The sequence below is a fragment of the Pongo pygmaeus genome, chromosome Y (genome assembly GCF_028885625.2).
Source record: "Pongo pygmaeus isolate AG05252 chromosome Y, NHGRI_mPonPyg2-v2.0_pri, whole genome shotgun sequence".
Lineage (NCBI taxonomy): Eukaryota > Metazoa > Chordata > Mammalia > Primates > Hominidae > Pongo > Pongo pygmaeus.
In genome coordinates this window covers 7,066,753-7,081,415 of record NC_072397.2, presented here as the reverse complement: position 1 = coordinate 7,081,415, position 14,663 = coordinate 7,066,753, and positions in this window count along the sequence as shown.

Here is a 14,663-nt window from a genome sequence, read left to right as displayed (position 1 = left end):
TTGATGAAAATATCTAGCTTCTAGAGGAGTGAGCTCAGTTATGGGTGTATTTGGTTTCCTATGATAATTTATTCATATGCATGTTTTAATGTTTATTGATTTTCAGAAAGAAAACTGAATTAATATAAAAGCCTGTTTTCCTACATAACATATATTTTTGACCTTATTTTATTAATTTCCTTTGAAGCCATTTTTATATTTTTGTTTCTAAAATCCTCAGAAAATATTTTATTTTATTCTTTTTGATCAAGCAACATTTGTGAACCTATGATTTTCCTCCGAGTACATTTGCAATGATGTATCTGAAATTTGTCTTATCCTATTCTAATATTATATTGTTTTCTTTCTCAAAATAACAGGCTCCACTTATTTTTTACTCCAGTAGATTTTTCTCCATAGTTCGTATGTGAGTTTAAAAAAATTTCCTTTTAATTCCTTTTGACCTCTATCATATTATAGTCAGAAAATATAATCTATACAAATTCTACCCCACAGCCTTTACTATAAGTATTCCATTGGCATTGAAAAATAACATAAATTTTTACTTTTATAATGTAGGTATAGTTTATATATGAGGAGGTATGTATTATATACAGATATTTATGGACATATATTTTTATTTTTAAATTTGAGTAATTTAAAAATTTTATGTTTATTTTTATACATATACATTTTAAATTCACATCTGATAGTCTTGCTTTGGTATTAGTGAGATGACTGCATTTACATTTCCTTGTTAAGGTCGAGTTTGGTCTTGATTCTGCCATGTTTTATTTTGTTTTTGTTCTGTTCAATGGGCTTTGCTTTTTTGTTTGACAAATTTTGTTGTATGGGCTGATGCTCTCCCAAATGCCTCATCTCCCTTTCTATGATATCACAGCATCTGTCTAGTTAGTTTTCTGACTTGTGATTAGTTAAAGTTAATCTTTTTATTTTGAAATAATGGTGGATTCATATGCAGTTGTAAGAAACATACAGGGAGATTGTATGTACTTTTTATTTACTTCACTGCAATGGTAACTTCTTACAAAGATAAACTACAATCTCATTGGTAGACTGCATGCTTTTGTCTTCCCAAAATTCAGATGTTGAAGATTTACCTAATAATGTGATGGTATTAGGTAGTGGGGTCTTTGAGAGGTCATACATATTAGTTAAGGTCGTGAGGCTGGAATATGGTGAGGCTGGAGCCCTCCTGAATGGGATTTGTGCCCTCACAAGTGTCCTGGGAGGGCTTGCTTTCTGCCTTCTGCTGTGATAGGACTGAAAAGGCAATTGTCCATGACCCAGAAGGGTGCCCTTTCCACAGCCTAATTAACTGTGCTGGTGTCTTGACCTTGGCCTTCCAGCTTCCAAAACTGTGAGAAATAAATTTATTTTGTGTGTAAGCTACCTGGTTGATGATTGTATTAGTCTGCTCTTATGATGTTATAAATTACCAGAGACTGGGTAATTTATAAAGGAAAGAGTTTTAATGGACTCACAGTTCCACATGGCTGGGTAGGTGTCACAATCATGGTGAAAGGCAAATGAGGAGCAAAGTCAAGTCTTCCATGGTGGCAGGCAAGAGGACCTGGTCAGGAGAACTCCCATTTATAAAATCATCAGATTTCATGAGTCATATTCACTACCACAAGAACAGTGTGGGGAAAATCACCTTCATCATTCAATTATTTCCACCTGGGCTCGCCCTTGACACATGGGGACTATTACTATTCAAAGTGAGTTTTGGGTGTGGACACAGCCATACCATGTCTGTGATCATTGGTTACAGCAGCCTGAGTTGACTAAGACAATTAGGATTAGAATATTGACGCTGATACCATCAAGATATAAAACTTTTCCATGACCGCAAGAACCCACTATGTCCCCATTTGTAGACAGACAATCTCTCACCCTTCTACATCCATCACTACTTAACTCCTGATAATCATTCATCTGTCATCCATGTCTATATTTTGTCATTTTAATAATTTTATAAAAAAGAATTCTTGCAGTCTGTCACCTTTGGTTACTGGCATTTTCCGCCTAGAAAATTATTTGTAACTCATCCAGGTTTTGTGTAGATCAATACTTCATTATTGGCTAGGCATGGTGGCTCACATCTGTAATCTGGCACTTTGGTAGACCAAGGTGAGAGGATCACTTGAATCCAGGAGTTTCAGACCAGGACCAGGATCTCACACAAACAAACAAGTTCATTCCTTTAATTAATGAGCAGTATTCAATGGCATAAATGTACCAGTTTATTGATCCCTTTACCCACTGAAATGCATCTGGAAGTTTGTACTGTTTTATTATTTTATTTTATAATTTTTTTTTTATTTGGACTGAGTCTCTCATGCACCATCAGAAAGAGAGTCTCATCATTAATTTATATGATGTTTGTATTATATATTACGTACTTACGATACATGTTATGCATTTATCCTGTGTTCTGTTACTATCATACCTATAAAACAGAATCTATCATTTTCTCCATATGAGAAACAAGGGCACTATAACATGTTTAATTCCTACTCTTCTAAAATTCTATTTTTCATTCTCTAGAAATTTTGTTCAACATAATTATAGAAATGATGTTTTCTTCAGGTATTAGAACATTATATTGTATGCCTGAATATTCAGGTTATCTTCTTTTCATTTCCAGCCACTTTAATACCCAACTTTTTTGTTGTTGTTGTTAAGATTGCTTTAAAACATTACCAACATGAAAAATAGGAAAGATAAAAAATGAAGAGGAAAATAATTCAGTCTGTGATTTAATTATTAAGTTCAAATATCAGCAAGGGCCTGGATAAATGCAAATACAGAAATAGAAAGAGAGAGAGAGAGAGAGACTGAGTTTTGGTTTGATACTATGATACTTTATTTTGGTTTTCACATAATAAGAGACTGAAATCAATCACAGACCACTCACTATAATGTGTAATTTCCTGTTTCTTTTTTTATTGTGATAAAATATATAGAACATGAAATAGATAACTGTAACCACTTTTACATATCCAATTCAATGGCAATAAATACATTCCTGTTTTGTACGGCCATCACCATCCTCCATCTCCAAAACTTTTAAATCATATCAAGCTCCATACCCAGAAACAACAATTCTGCATTAACCTCTTCCCCAGCCCATGGCAACCCCAATTCTACTTTCTCTCTGTATAAAGTCAGATACCCCAAGTACCTCACAGAAGTGGAATTATATAAAATAAGTTCTTTTGTGAAAGGCTCATTTCACTTAGCATGTTTTCAAGGTTCATCCATGTAGTATTATGTGCCACAATTTCTTTGATTTTAAAAGCTGAATAGGACTGTATTTTATGTACTGATATCGTTTGGCTGGTTCCTCAACCCCCATCTCACCTTGAATTATAACAATCTCCACATATCAAGGGTGGGGCCAGGTAGAGATAATAGAATCATGGGGAAGGTTTCTCCCATACTGTTCTCGTGGTAGTGAATAAGTCTCATGAGATCTGATGGTTTTATAAATGGGAGCTCCCCTCCACAAGCTCTCTCTTGCCTGCTGCCATGTAAGTCTTGACTTTGCTCCTACTTGCCTTCCACCATGATTGTGAAGCCTCACTAGCCAGATGAAACTGAGTTCATCAAGCCTCTTTCCTTTATAAATTAACCAGTCTTGGTATGTCTTTATTAGCAGCTTGAGAACAAAATAATACATGTACATACTACATTTGTTTGTCCATTTATCTGCTAATGCCCATGGGTTAATTCCATCTGTTGACAATTGTGAGTAATGCTGCTATGAACATTGGTGTCATATACATTTTGGGACTCCACTTTCAATTTTGTGTGTATTTACTGTCAGGGTTCAGAAACTGAAAGCCCCAAATATGACACCATGGCATACTGAGTGTTTTGAGGTGAAAGAAATTGAAAAAAACACAAAAAGCAAGGAGGTTACTCTGTGAATGTCTCCCTCTTTCTCTCCCTGAAAATAGGGCACAAAACCTTTATTTCACAGGGTGCTGTCCCCTTCCTAGAGGCCAAGAGGAATCTGAACATGAAGGTCTTGTTAAAGTCACCCTAACACTAACCCTAACCTTCCTTACCATTAGATCATACTCTCTTGTCCTCCAATTATACTTCATGATTACTCTCTATAAACATACAGTTTATCCTGGGTCTTCAGATCTTATTTCTGAAGATTCTCATGTCTATAAAGTTATACTAAATAAATGTGTATGCTTTTCTCTTCTTAATCTGTCATTTGTCATAGGAGTTTCAACCATGAAACTTCTAATGGGTAAAAAGCAGATCTCACTTTTACTCCCCTTAAATACCTGTAAGAGGAATTGCAGGGTTCCATGGTTATTCTATTGTTAACTTTTTGAGGATCCTCTTTCAGGAAGAAAAATATATCTTTTTTTCTACCCACCACAGGTTTATGGCTGAGGACCTAAAACTGCCTTTGCAAAAATGATAACAGACAATTATGACAGTGAAAGAGATCTGACCTAACCAAATCCATCTTGCCTCTAAACTCCAAGCTGTCCTTGTTCATTCCTAGGATAGGCTGAACTCACTGTGGGAAACATTTTGTTTATAGTTTAACTGTGAAGCAAAGACAATAAAAGCTCTTTTCCCAAATAAACCTCCTTGCTGCCTGGGGACTAGACTCCCTTTGCAGGAATAACAAAGTGGCCAAAAGAACAGAATTTGTAACTTAAGAGTTATGCAGCTGGAGGCTACAAGATTTTTTGTTGTTGTTGTTTTTGTTTTTTTTTGTTTTGAGATGGAGTCTGGCTCTGTCCAACAGGCTGGAGTGCAGTGGTGCGATGTTGGCTCACTGCAAGCTCTGCCTCCTGGGTTCACGCCATTCTCCTGCCATAGCCTCCCAAGTAGCTGGGACTACAGGCGCCTGCCACCATGCCTGGGTAATTTTTTGTATTTTGTTTAGTAGAGATGGGGTTTCACGGTGTTAGCCAGGATGGTCTCAATCTCCTGACCTTGTGATCCACGCATCTCGGCCTCCCAAAGTGCTGGGATTACAGGCATGAGCCACCACACCCCACCTGGAGGCTACAAGATTCTAACCTCCCCAAATTGCTCCTGGGGATAACATCATTATTGTCCAACGTAAGATGAGTACTTGAGTTGTTTTGCCAACCCTGCTCTTGATGGGTCAGCTGTCACCATTCAGACCAGTAAATTGGCTCAACTGATCTTGCAGCCACCACCCAGGAACTGACTCAGCTCAACAAGACAGTTTCAACTCCCCATGATTTCATCTCTGATCCAACAAATCACCACTGCCAACTCACTGGCCCCCTACCCATCAAATTTTTCTTAAAAACTCTGATCCCCAAATTCTCAGGGAGACTAATTAGAGTAATAATAAAGCTAACTCCAGTCTCCTACACAGCCAGCTCTGTATGAATAACTCTCTGTTGCAGTTCCCCTGTCTTGATAAATCATCTCTGTCTAAGCAGCAGGCAAGGTGAACCCATTGGGTGGTTACAACCATTCTAACAAATAAAGATTAATAAGAGGAAAGGACACACATCTACTAAACACATATTTTGTGTGAAACAGGAGCCTTCCTAAAGAAACAAAATCTCCAAGAAACAGCTAAACCTAAGTGTGTGTGTGTGTGGTTTTTAATAGTAGGTTTGATAAAGAACAGAGTTGTGGAGTGATGTCAGTGGCTAAAAGTGTCTTTTCTTTTTCTTTTTTTTTTTTTGTTGTTGTTTGAGATGGAGTTTCACTCTTGTTGCCCAGGCTGGAGTGCAGTGGTGTGATCTCGGCTCACTGCAACCTTTTGTCTCTTGGGTTCAAGCGATTCTCCTGCCTCTCAGCCTTCTTGAGTAGCTGGGATTACAGGCATGTGCCACCACACCCAGCTAATTTTGTATTCTTAGTAGAGATGAGGTTTCTCCATGTTGGTCAGGCTGGACTTGAACACCTGACCTCAGGTGATCCACCAGCCTCAGCCTCTCAAAGTGCTGGGATTACAGGCATAAGCCACTGCACCTATCCAGGTCTTTTCTAAAGATAAGAAACTATGGGAAACCTAGTGTGGCCTGTGAGTTCAGATTCCTCTGTGTATCCCGTGTCTTCAGAGATAAAGATTTTTTTTTCTTTGTGTTGGGTGGGCACCTCTCTCTTGAGGGCCTATGACTAGGTTCACGGAGGGTCAGAAAATCTTTTTTAGGTTTTATGACCAGCTTCAGAGAAGCAGAGTGGAGAAATGTCAGAGGCACTTTCTTGCTTCTTTGGTTTTCTCAAATCTCTTCAGGTTAAAATACCCTATATGCCAAGTTGCCATATTTTATGGTACTCACATATGAGCCCCACCACCACTAAACTGTTTTCCATAGCAGCAGCAGCATTTTGGTACTAGAGAGCTCCCTGACAGCCTTTTGGTACTTGTGACAGGGGTGTGGCTCATTTGCTTGGGCTCTGCACTTTCAAACTCCTTCCAGGAGTGGAAGCACACAGATGGGTAGGTGCAGGAGCTGGAGTGAGCATATTTGGGTTCAAGCTCCACAGTAGCATCTAGGGGTGTGTTATAATTAATGCTCTTTTAGCAGTTGCCTTCTATGGATGGCTAAGTGTTAAACAAGCTCAGTAGAGTCAGGGTCACAGCCTTTTACACCCTGCCATCTTGGTATCCGAGTCCTTGTCCAGCATCCAGGAATAATCTGGTTAAAGGATGGTAAATGCAGGGATTTTATTGAGTGATAGAGGTGACTTTTAGCAGGATGCATGGGTAGCTGGAAAGAGGATGGAGTGGGAAGATAAACATCTTCTAGAGTTCTGCTGTCTGGTGGCCAGTCTCCTTTCTGACTGTCCCCAGTTCAATTTCTCTTGATATTCAGTTGCTCCTCTCTTCTCTCCTTCTCTGCTGTGCTGCTGTTCTGTTCTGCTGCTCTTCCATTCCTCTGCTCATGGAACTTGGGGTTTGTATGGGCACAGAATAAGGGCATGGCAGGCCTGAGTGATCTTGGGAAATGCAATATTTGGGGGCAAAAACAGGAATGACTGTTCCCATTTAGGGCCATGCATTTCCAGATTTGAGGGTGGGACCCACACTCTTCTACCCAGTATTTCCCTGTCTCCTGTCTGTATCAGTTTTACATTTCTCACAGCAATGCACATGGTTCCAGTTTATCTAGATCCTCACGAACACTGGTTATTTTCTGTGTATGTGTTTTGATAATAGGGTGTAAAGTGGCGTCTCACTGTGGATTTGATTTGCAGTACTCTCAGGATCAGTGAGGTTGAGCATCTTTTCAAGTGCTGATTGGATATCTAGATATTATATCCTCTGCTGAAATATGTATTCAAGTTTTTTTGCCTTTACTTCATGCTTCTTGAAACAAGACCTGCAGAAATATTTGATTCATCTGTGAAGCAAGGACTCATTCATTTTCTGAAGCACCTACAATTTTGTTTAATTTTATGTACAATCCTTAACCTTTCATTTCTGCAGTGCTGTTGTGCTGCCACCAGATGTTTGTGCAGAGTACAGGTCAGTTAACACATTATCACTTGCAAATGAATTGTTAGTACCAGGCCACCAGGGCTGAAATTCTCTGGGAATGCTGCTCAGGAAACATGGAAAGACTCCCATGGGACTCGTTATAAAGGCATTGCAATTAATTTTTCATATGAATGTTCACATTGACAATAACGTCTACTATTTCTTCACGTAGATTTTAATCTTCATTTCAGCTAAAACTATATGATGAGTGTCTGCCCATTACCTTTCATAATGAACATGTTTTCACTTATGAAGGAGCCTCCATTAATACATGACATCTTCAGGCAATAGTAAGAAAAATAACAACAAGAACCTCTCAAATTCATTATCTTCTACTTCTTTATGTTGAACATGGAAAATTTTGTATACTCTGGTGCACCTGCAGCATTAAATTGAAGACTGCAAGTTAAAATTAGTTAATTCATTACATCTTTTGCATTCCTGTGGGAAGATGGATTAATTATGAAAAGATTACTTATTTCCTCTTCTTATTAATGAGAACTAGTGGTTTTTTTTTTACATTTAAAAAGTCCATAAACTACTGATACTTTCCTTGTCACCCTATCCTAAGAAGAAAATTCCCTCAAATGAAACAAGAGAATCTAAATACTGCACTGTTAAATAAGGAAAGCAATTCCCAGATAAGTGTCAAAACAAGCTAATAAACAAACAAATATACATTTCTTCATTAATTACTATTGTATTAGAAAAACTGCATAAAAACGAATGTTCCCAAAATCCTTAATCATTCCAAGGATACAGCTCAAAGAAAACATGAGCAAATAAAATTTAAAACTAACAAGTGACCCTAGATACACACCAGAGGATTAAACTTGCCGTGGAGTCATGACAAATCTTTTCCTTAGTGTTCAGAATAACATGAACCCTTTCAAACTCCACCCTGCTTTCCAAACATGAAAATGATAGAGCTGCTTTAAAATGTTTAAGAAAGCTAAAGTGTGCTTTTGAGGATAGTTAGTACCATGTCTTATGGTCAAGACATCTATAAGGTTTAATTCAGGTTAGGGAATCATACTGGTTTCAGTAGAAAACTATGCTATAATAGATATCCTACCTGAAACAATTCCTGCTATAATATACAATATCTGAGGACTCATTTGGAAATATAAGCCTGGTCTTCACTCTCCCTTAAAATCATGGAATGGATTTGGCTTTACCACCATTGGATTTGATAATTTTATGTCTTGCATTTGCTTAATGTTTATGGAGTTCTACTAGCACAAATACTATGTTTGCAGTAATGTTTTGTTCAAACCCAATGATGGGATGAATTGGGTTGCACCAATCTTCTCCTTATATGGGCAATACTTGGGGACCACAAAAGTTCTAACACTCTTCACAAATGCTTGAAATAAAACCATTTGAAACTTAACGTAGCCTCCAATGTAAATCAAGCTAATGATTATTATTTTGACCCTTCAGGGGCAGATTGAAGCCATGTTAATAAAAGAACCACTCTCTCCATAGCAGCAGGGTGTTCTAAAAGTTGAGGCTGGTTGCAGTACATACCAAGAATGAAAGTTTTATTCAGTTCAATGCCATTTTGTGTATAATTTAGAAGAATAATAAGAAACAAATTAAATTTCGAGAAGCACATGCTGGGACTCAGAAAAAAAGTATCCCAAAATGAAGGTCTCAGAAGACTTCTTAGAGGCAAAATCTTCTTTCTGACCTTCTCTTGTATTAGTCTGTTCTCATACTGCTAATAAAGACATGCCCAAAACTGGGTAATTTATAAAGGAAAGAGGTTTAATGAACTCACAGTTCCACAGGGCTGGGGAGGCCTCACAACCATGGCAGAAGGCAATGGAGGAGCAAAGGCACATCTTATATGGTGGCAGGCAAGAGAATGTGTGTAGTGGAACTCTCCTTTATAAAATGATCAGATCTCCTGAGACTTATTCACTGTCACAAGAATAGCATGGTAAAGACTTGCCTAGATGATTCAATTACCTCCCATCTGGTCCTTCCCATGACAGGTGGGAATTATGGGAGCTACCATTCAAGATGAGATTTGGGTGGCAGCACAGCCAAACTATATCACTTTCCCTCCTGTCACTGAGTCCCATTCTCCCGAGAGGCACTACATAAAAACAAGAACCCATCTTCCCCTCCCCTCCCCAAGATCAGAGAAAGCAAAACCCGTTGTCCCCAAAGCTAGTCATAAAATCTAAAAATATCACTCTAACCTTCCCACCAATTTTCTGTGTAAAAACTGGCCATAAAAAAATTCCCTGACCTACCTTGTTTGACTGTGGGTCCTAGCACTCCTATCCCAGGTAGAGTCCTGCCACACACCCAGAGTGAAGGAGTGCCACTCAGAGAGGTCAAGGAGAATCTAGCCCAACAGGCCTGGCTGGGTTTCCCCACTCAGTCCATTAGCTTTAGAACAGGCCCTTTTAGTACAATCCTATTTCTTTTGGCTGTACATAGTTTTTTGAACCTAAGCATAAAAATTGGCAGTTTCCTCATATTTGGGTCTTCCTTCTGAAGGGTCACGTGTACTCATTAAATAATTTTGCATCCTTTTCTCCTATTAACCAGTCTCTTGTCAGTAATCTTCAGTGAAACTGAAGGGGAAGTTTTTTCTTGGCCCCAACATACAGATAGCACTCTATTGCCTTGTATAATTGAACAAAATATAATAAGATAAAATAACCAGAGAAACTTCAGAAACTGGAAAGAGATTTGAGCAGCAGGCAAAGAAAAATGAAAAGAGGTTGCGTTCACCCGTGTATTTAAAATTATGGAAGTGAGACATTTAGAGAGGAAGGCTAGAAAGCATTTTTGAGTTGCTTGTCAGGTAAATTATCTGCATTTCCTATTAAAGGCTTCAGTAAGAATTCATCAATGCCTTTTGAGTTTACTGTTATTTTTATTTATTTATTTTGCCCCTGGTTAAAATGACTGCATTGATTCATACTTGACTAGGTGAGAATTTTTTGCCCAGGTTACAGCAAAAGGAGGAGATATCTATGTTTCTTGGACAAAAAAAATCACAAAGAAATCAACCTTCTCATTTTGGTGAGTTGCGAGCACCTCTCAGTTTGCTCATGAGGCTAGAGGGAAGGCTAATTTTGAATCAGAGAACTCACTTACCTTGTCTTCTACACATAGGAACACAGCCATACTTGCTCTATCAAAATCTTTAAACTTGCATGAAGGAAGGCATCAAAGCATGAATTGGAGGTCACAAGACCAACGGAAAGACAGAGAACCTGAACAATTTCCTCTGGTAATCAAAAGAGGCTATTTGGGGCTTGTTAGAAAAAATTCTAGAAACATAATGATTTCAAGCTTCCGGAGGAAGCTAACTCCCAGTACTAGAATCCCTCTTTCCCAAAGAATTCCATGATTTCACTTCTGCCTTTCAACTGACAGCAATCAATACATATAGGAGCACAGCCACACTTAATGTATCAAAATCTTTAAAGCTGCATGAAGGAAGGCATAAAAGCATGCATTAGTGGAGGTCACAAGATCCATGAAAAGACAGAGAATTTGAACAACTTCCTCTGGTAATGAAAATAGGCTATATAGGGGTTTGTCAGGAAAAAAAAAAAAAAAAAAAAAAGTAGAAACAACGATTTCAAGAACCCAGAGGAAGCTAACTCCTGATACTGGAATCCCTCTTTCCTGAATAATTCTATGATTTTACTTCTGCCCTTCAATTGATGGCAGCAATCAGTCAATGTAAGACCTTGACTAGGTTTTCTATGGGGAACTTCCCTCTGAATGCTGTTAGATACTTCAGAACAACAACGACAACAACAGAAACATAAATAAATTTTCCTTTGTCATCTTCCAGTGAATGACACATTTGTTTTGGACATTTAGCGAAAGCTGAAGATACTTGGGAATTTAATATTTGTTAATCTTCTGAGAGTCATAAGGGACAAAGAAAAATTTCCCTTTTGCCCTCCAAAGTTCAGCTGAAAAATCAACTCATAAAAGGCAGATTAATTGGAGATAAAGCAAACACATTTATTTGATTATAGTTTTAGATAACACAGGAGGCTTCAGAATGAAGACCCAACTCCCCGGTGAGGTGCAGAAACTTATATTACCATACTGAGGTTACAGAAAGAATGTGGGCTTGCATCTTGGCAAAACAGTTTATGAGAGCAGAGAGAGAAGAAAAATTCTGTTGAAATTCAATGAATGATTGATTACTATTAATTAATTAATTAGTTTTGCCACTGGATAAATGATTGCATTGATTCATACTAGAGTAAGTGAGACTTTTTGCCCAGGTTACACCAAAAGGAGGCGATACCTACGTTTCTTGGACAAAAAAAATCACAAGGAAATCAACCTTCTCATTTTGGTGAGATGTGAGGGTCAAAGAATGCACAATGGCATGGGACAAAGTCTACTAGGACTCCAGAGCAGTGGTTTGTGACAAAAGCCTATCCATGTGTGTTCCAGCAGTATGGGCTCACTTAATCCAAACTCAAACAAGGGACTGGATGTCATTGTTTTCTTCTTTGGTGGGTATGGCTTTTAGGCAAAGATATAGTTTTGCTCTGTCCCCAGCCAAATCTCATGTTGAATTGTAAGATTCAGTGTTGGAGGTAGGACCTGGTGGGAGGTGATTGGATCATGGGGGAGGACTTTACCCTTGCTCATCTCATGACAAAGTTCTGAAGAGATCTGGGTATTTGAAAGTGTTTAGCACTTCTGCTTTTCACATTCTCTCTCTCTCCTGCTCTGCTATGTAAGACATGCCTGCTTCCCCTTTGCATTCTGTCATAATTGTAAGTTCCCTGGGGCTTCCCCATCCATGCTTGCTATGCAGCCTGCAGAACTGAGGGTTAATTAAACCTCTTTTATTTATAAATTTGCCAGTCTTAGGTAGTTATTCATAGCAATGTGAGAACAGACTGATACAGGCAAATAAGGGGACTTCAGAGAACAACTTCATCCTGTGCTTTGGAGGAGCTGGTGGGGTGTGGGTGGGAGGTGAGAGAGAATATAAGGCTCCTTTTTCAGTTTAGCATGCAAAAAGTATCATATTTTGAGATATTATTTGTCTGAGCCCTGTGAGAGGATATCCCAGAGGAAATGAGGGTTAAAGAACTCAGTGTCTTTCTGAAGAGTTTCAAACAAAATAGTGACTCCTGCGAGGGGATACAGAGGATTTTGCAAGATACAAGTAGACAAGATAACTCTGCAGATGGTGGTAAGAATGAATTACCTTTTACTACCCACAACCCTTCTTCACAGGGTCCCTACTAGAGGCAGACATGAAGAAGCCCTGCTAAACGCAGTAAATACTGCATTTACACTTATAGCAACTATTCTGTGGTCTACATTTGGTTATACCTGGTTGTAGCTGTGGCTATATGTATTATATTATATTTGAACTCAAGCAATCCTCCTACCTCAGCCTCCCAAAGTGCTGCAATTTCAGGCATAAGTCACAATGCCCAAAGAGTATTCTAGATAATATACAAGAAAGCATTTACAAGAGTATGTGATAATCTATGAAAATAGTTTTCAAAATGATTCTCCACTAGTATTTTAAAATAAGATAAATTTGTATTAGTCTGAGGGAGATTGTATTTTGGATCATCTGTCTGTCATTCTTAATGACCCTAATGTTTATGTAAAATCCACAATAACTTTTTTTCTTATAACCAGCTTTTGTTTTTGCAAATGCTGGTCTGTTGTCTAGTATTAATGAAGTATGTGGTTGAAAATGCTATGAATTGAAATTATAGTTTTATGTGAGGTTTCTTCTGGAAGCAACATGTAATCATATTTATCTTGTTATTGCATTCAGTTTAAAAAGAAATATAAATGTGTGTTCCCAGGTCCTAAAATAAATTGGACTACTGATATAAATGATATAAATTAAGGAAAGTAAAAAACAAAATGAAACTAGATCTCTCTTTTTTTTTTTTGCTTCCCTGACAATTATGAAGATTTGTAAAGATTTTTTTGACACCATATCAACTAGTTGTAAAGAAATAAGTTCAATTCATATCTGACATTTATACCAGTATCTTTAAAATATACATATATTTCCTATGAAAGTGACCCTCTAGATAACTAATTTTACTTAAGAAATACATACATTTGTGGCCTCTTATATAATTGATTTTTCTTAAGGGATCCATATTTTCTAATATGTTAGATTTGAAATGTACCATTTGATTAATATGGGTAATTAGACCAGTTAACAACTAAATGAAAATAATCAAAACATATTATCATAGTCACCTTTTTAAACAACTTATGGTCTTGGTTCAGAGCAATCAAATACCAGCAATTAGAAGATCATAACCATGTAGTAAATTGGATGAAAGAAAAGAAAACAAGACAATGCTCTATAATTTTGAGATATGTGGTTGTACATGATAAAGTTGACTTTCCCTTAGTAGAAATTTCACAGATTGTTTGTACTGACAAAACAGGTTGGAAAACTAACTTATAACTTCGTAGTTTTTCACTTGATTTTCACAGAAATGCAAAAAAAAAAAAGAAAGCTGTCTGTTTACAAGTAAACAGCTCCATTTTTCCTTAAGTTTTTGATACTGGTATTTATCTCTACTTTATAACAGACAAAAGGATGTATGGCAACAACGTGAAAACAGGACACCTGTGGATGACTTCATCTTTATAAAAGTGATGGAAGAATAAAGCATTATTAATTACAGAAGCATTGTATGCTTTTAGCATCAAGAGAAACTGAAACTTTACTACTTACAGTAACTTTTTAAACAATATTTAAAATGTTTCTGTTCTTATTTGTATAAATGCACAGAGTACAAAATCAATTTTGTTACATGGACATGTGACATAGTTGTGAAGTCAGGATTTCCAGTGTACCCATCACCTGAATAGTGTACATTGTACCCACTAAGTAATTTTTCACCCTCCCGTGCCTCCCAGCCTCTCACCCTTCCAAGTGTCCAATGTCTATCATTCTACTCCCTATCTATCTATATTCCCAAGTGCATATATAAAAACAAAAAGCTGGGTGTGATGTCCTGTGCCTCTTCACAGGTAGTAAAGCTTATCATCAAATTAATGAAAATCTAAAGAAAAAACCATGATGAAAGGGATGCCTTAAATAGTTCAATTATTATTTGGTGGAGATTATATGCCTCCATTTGGAACAGCATTT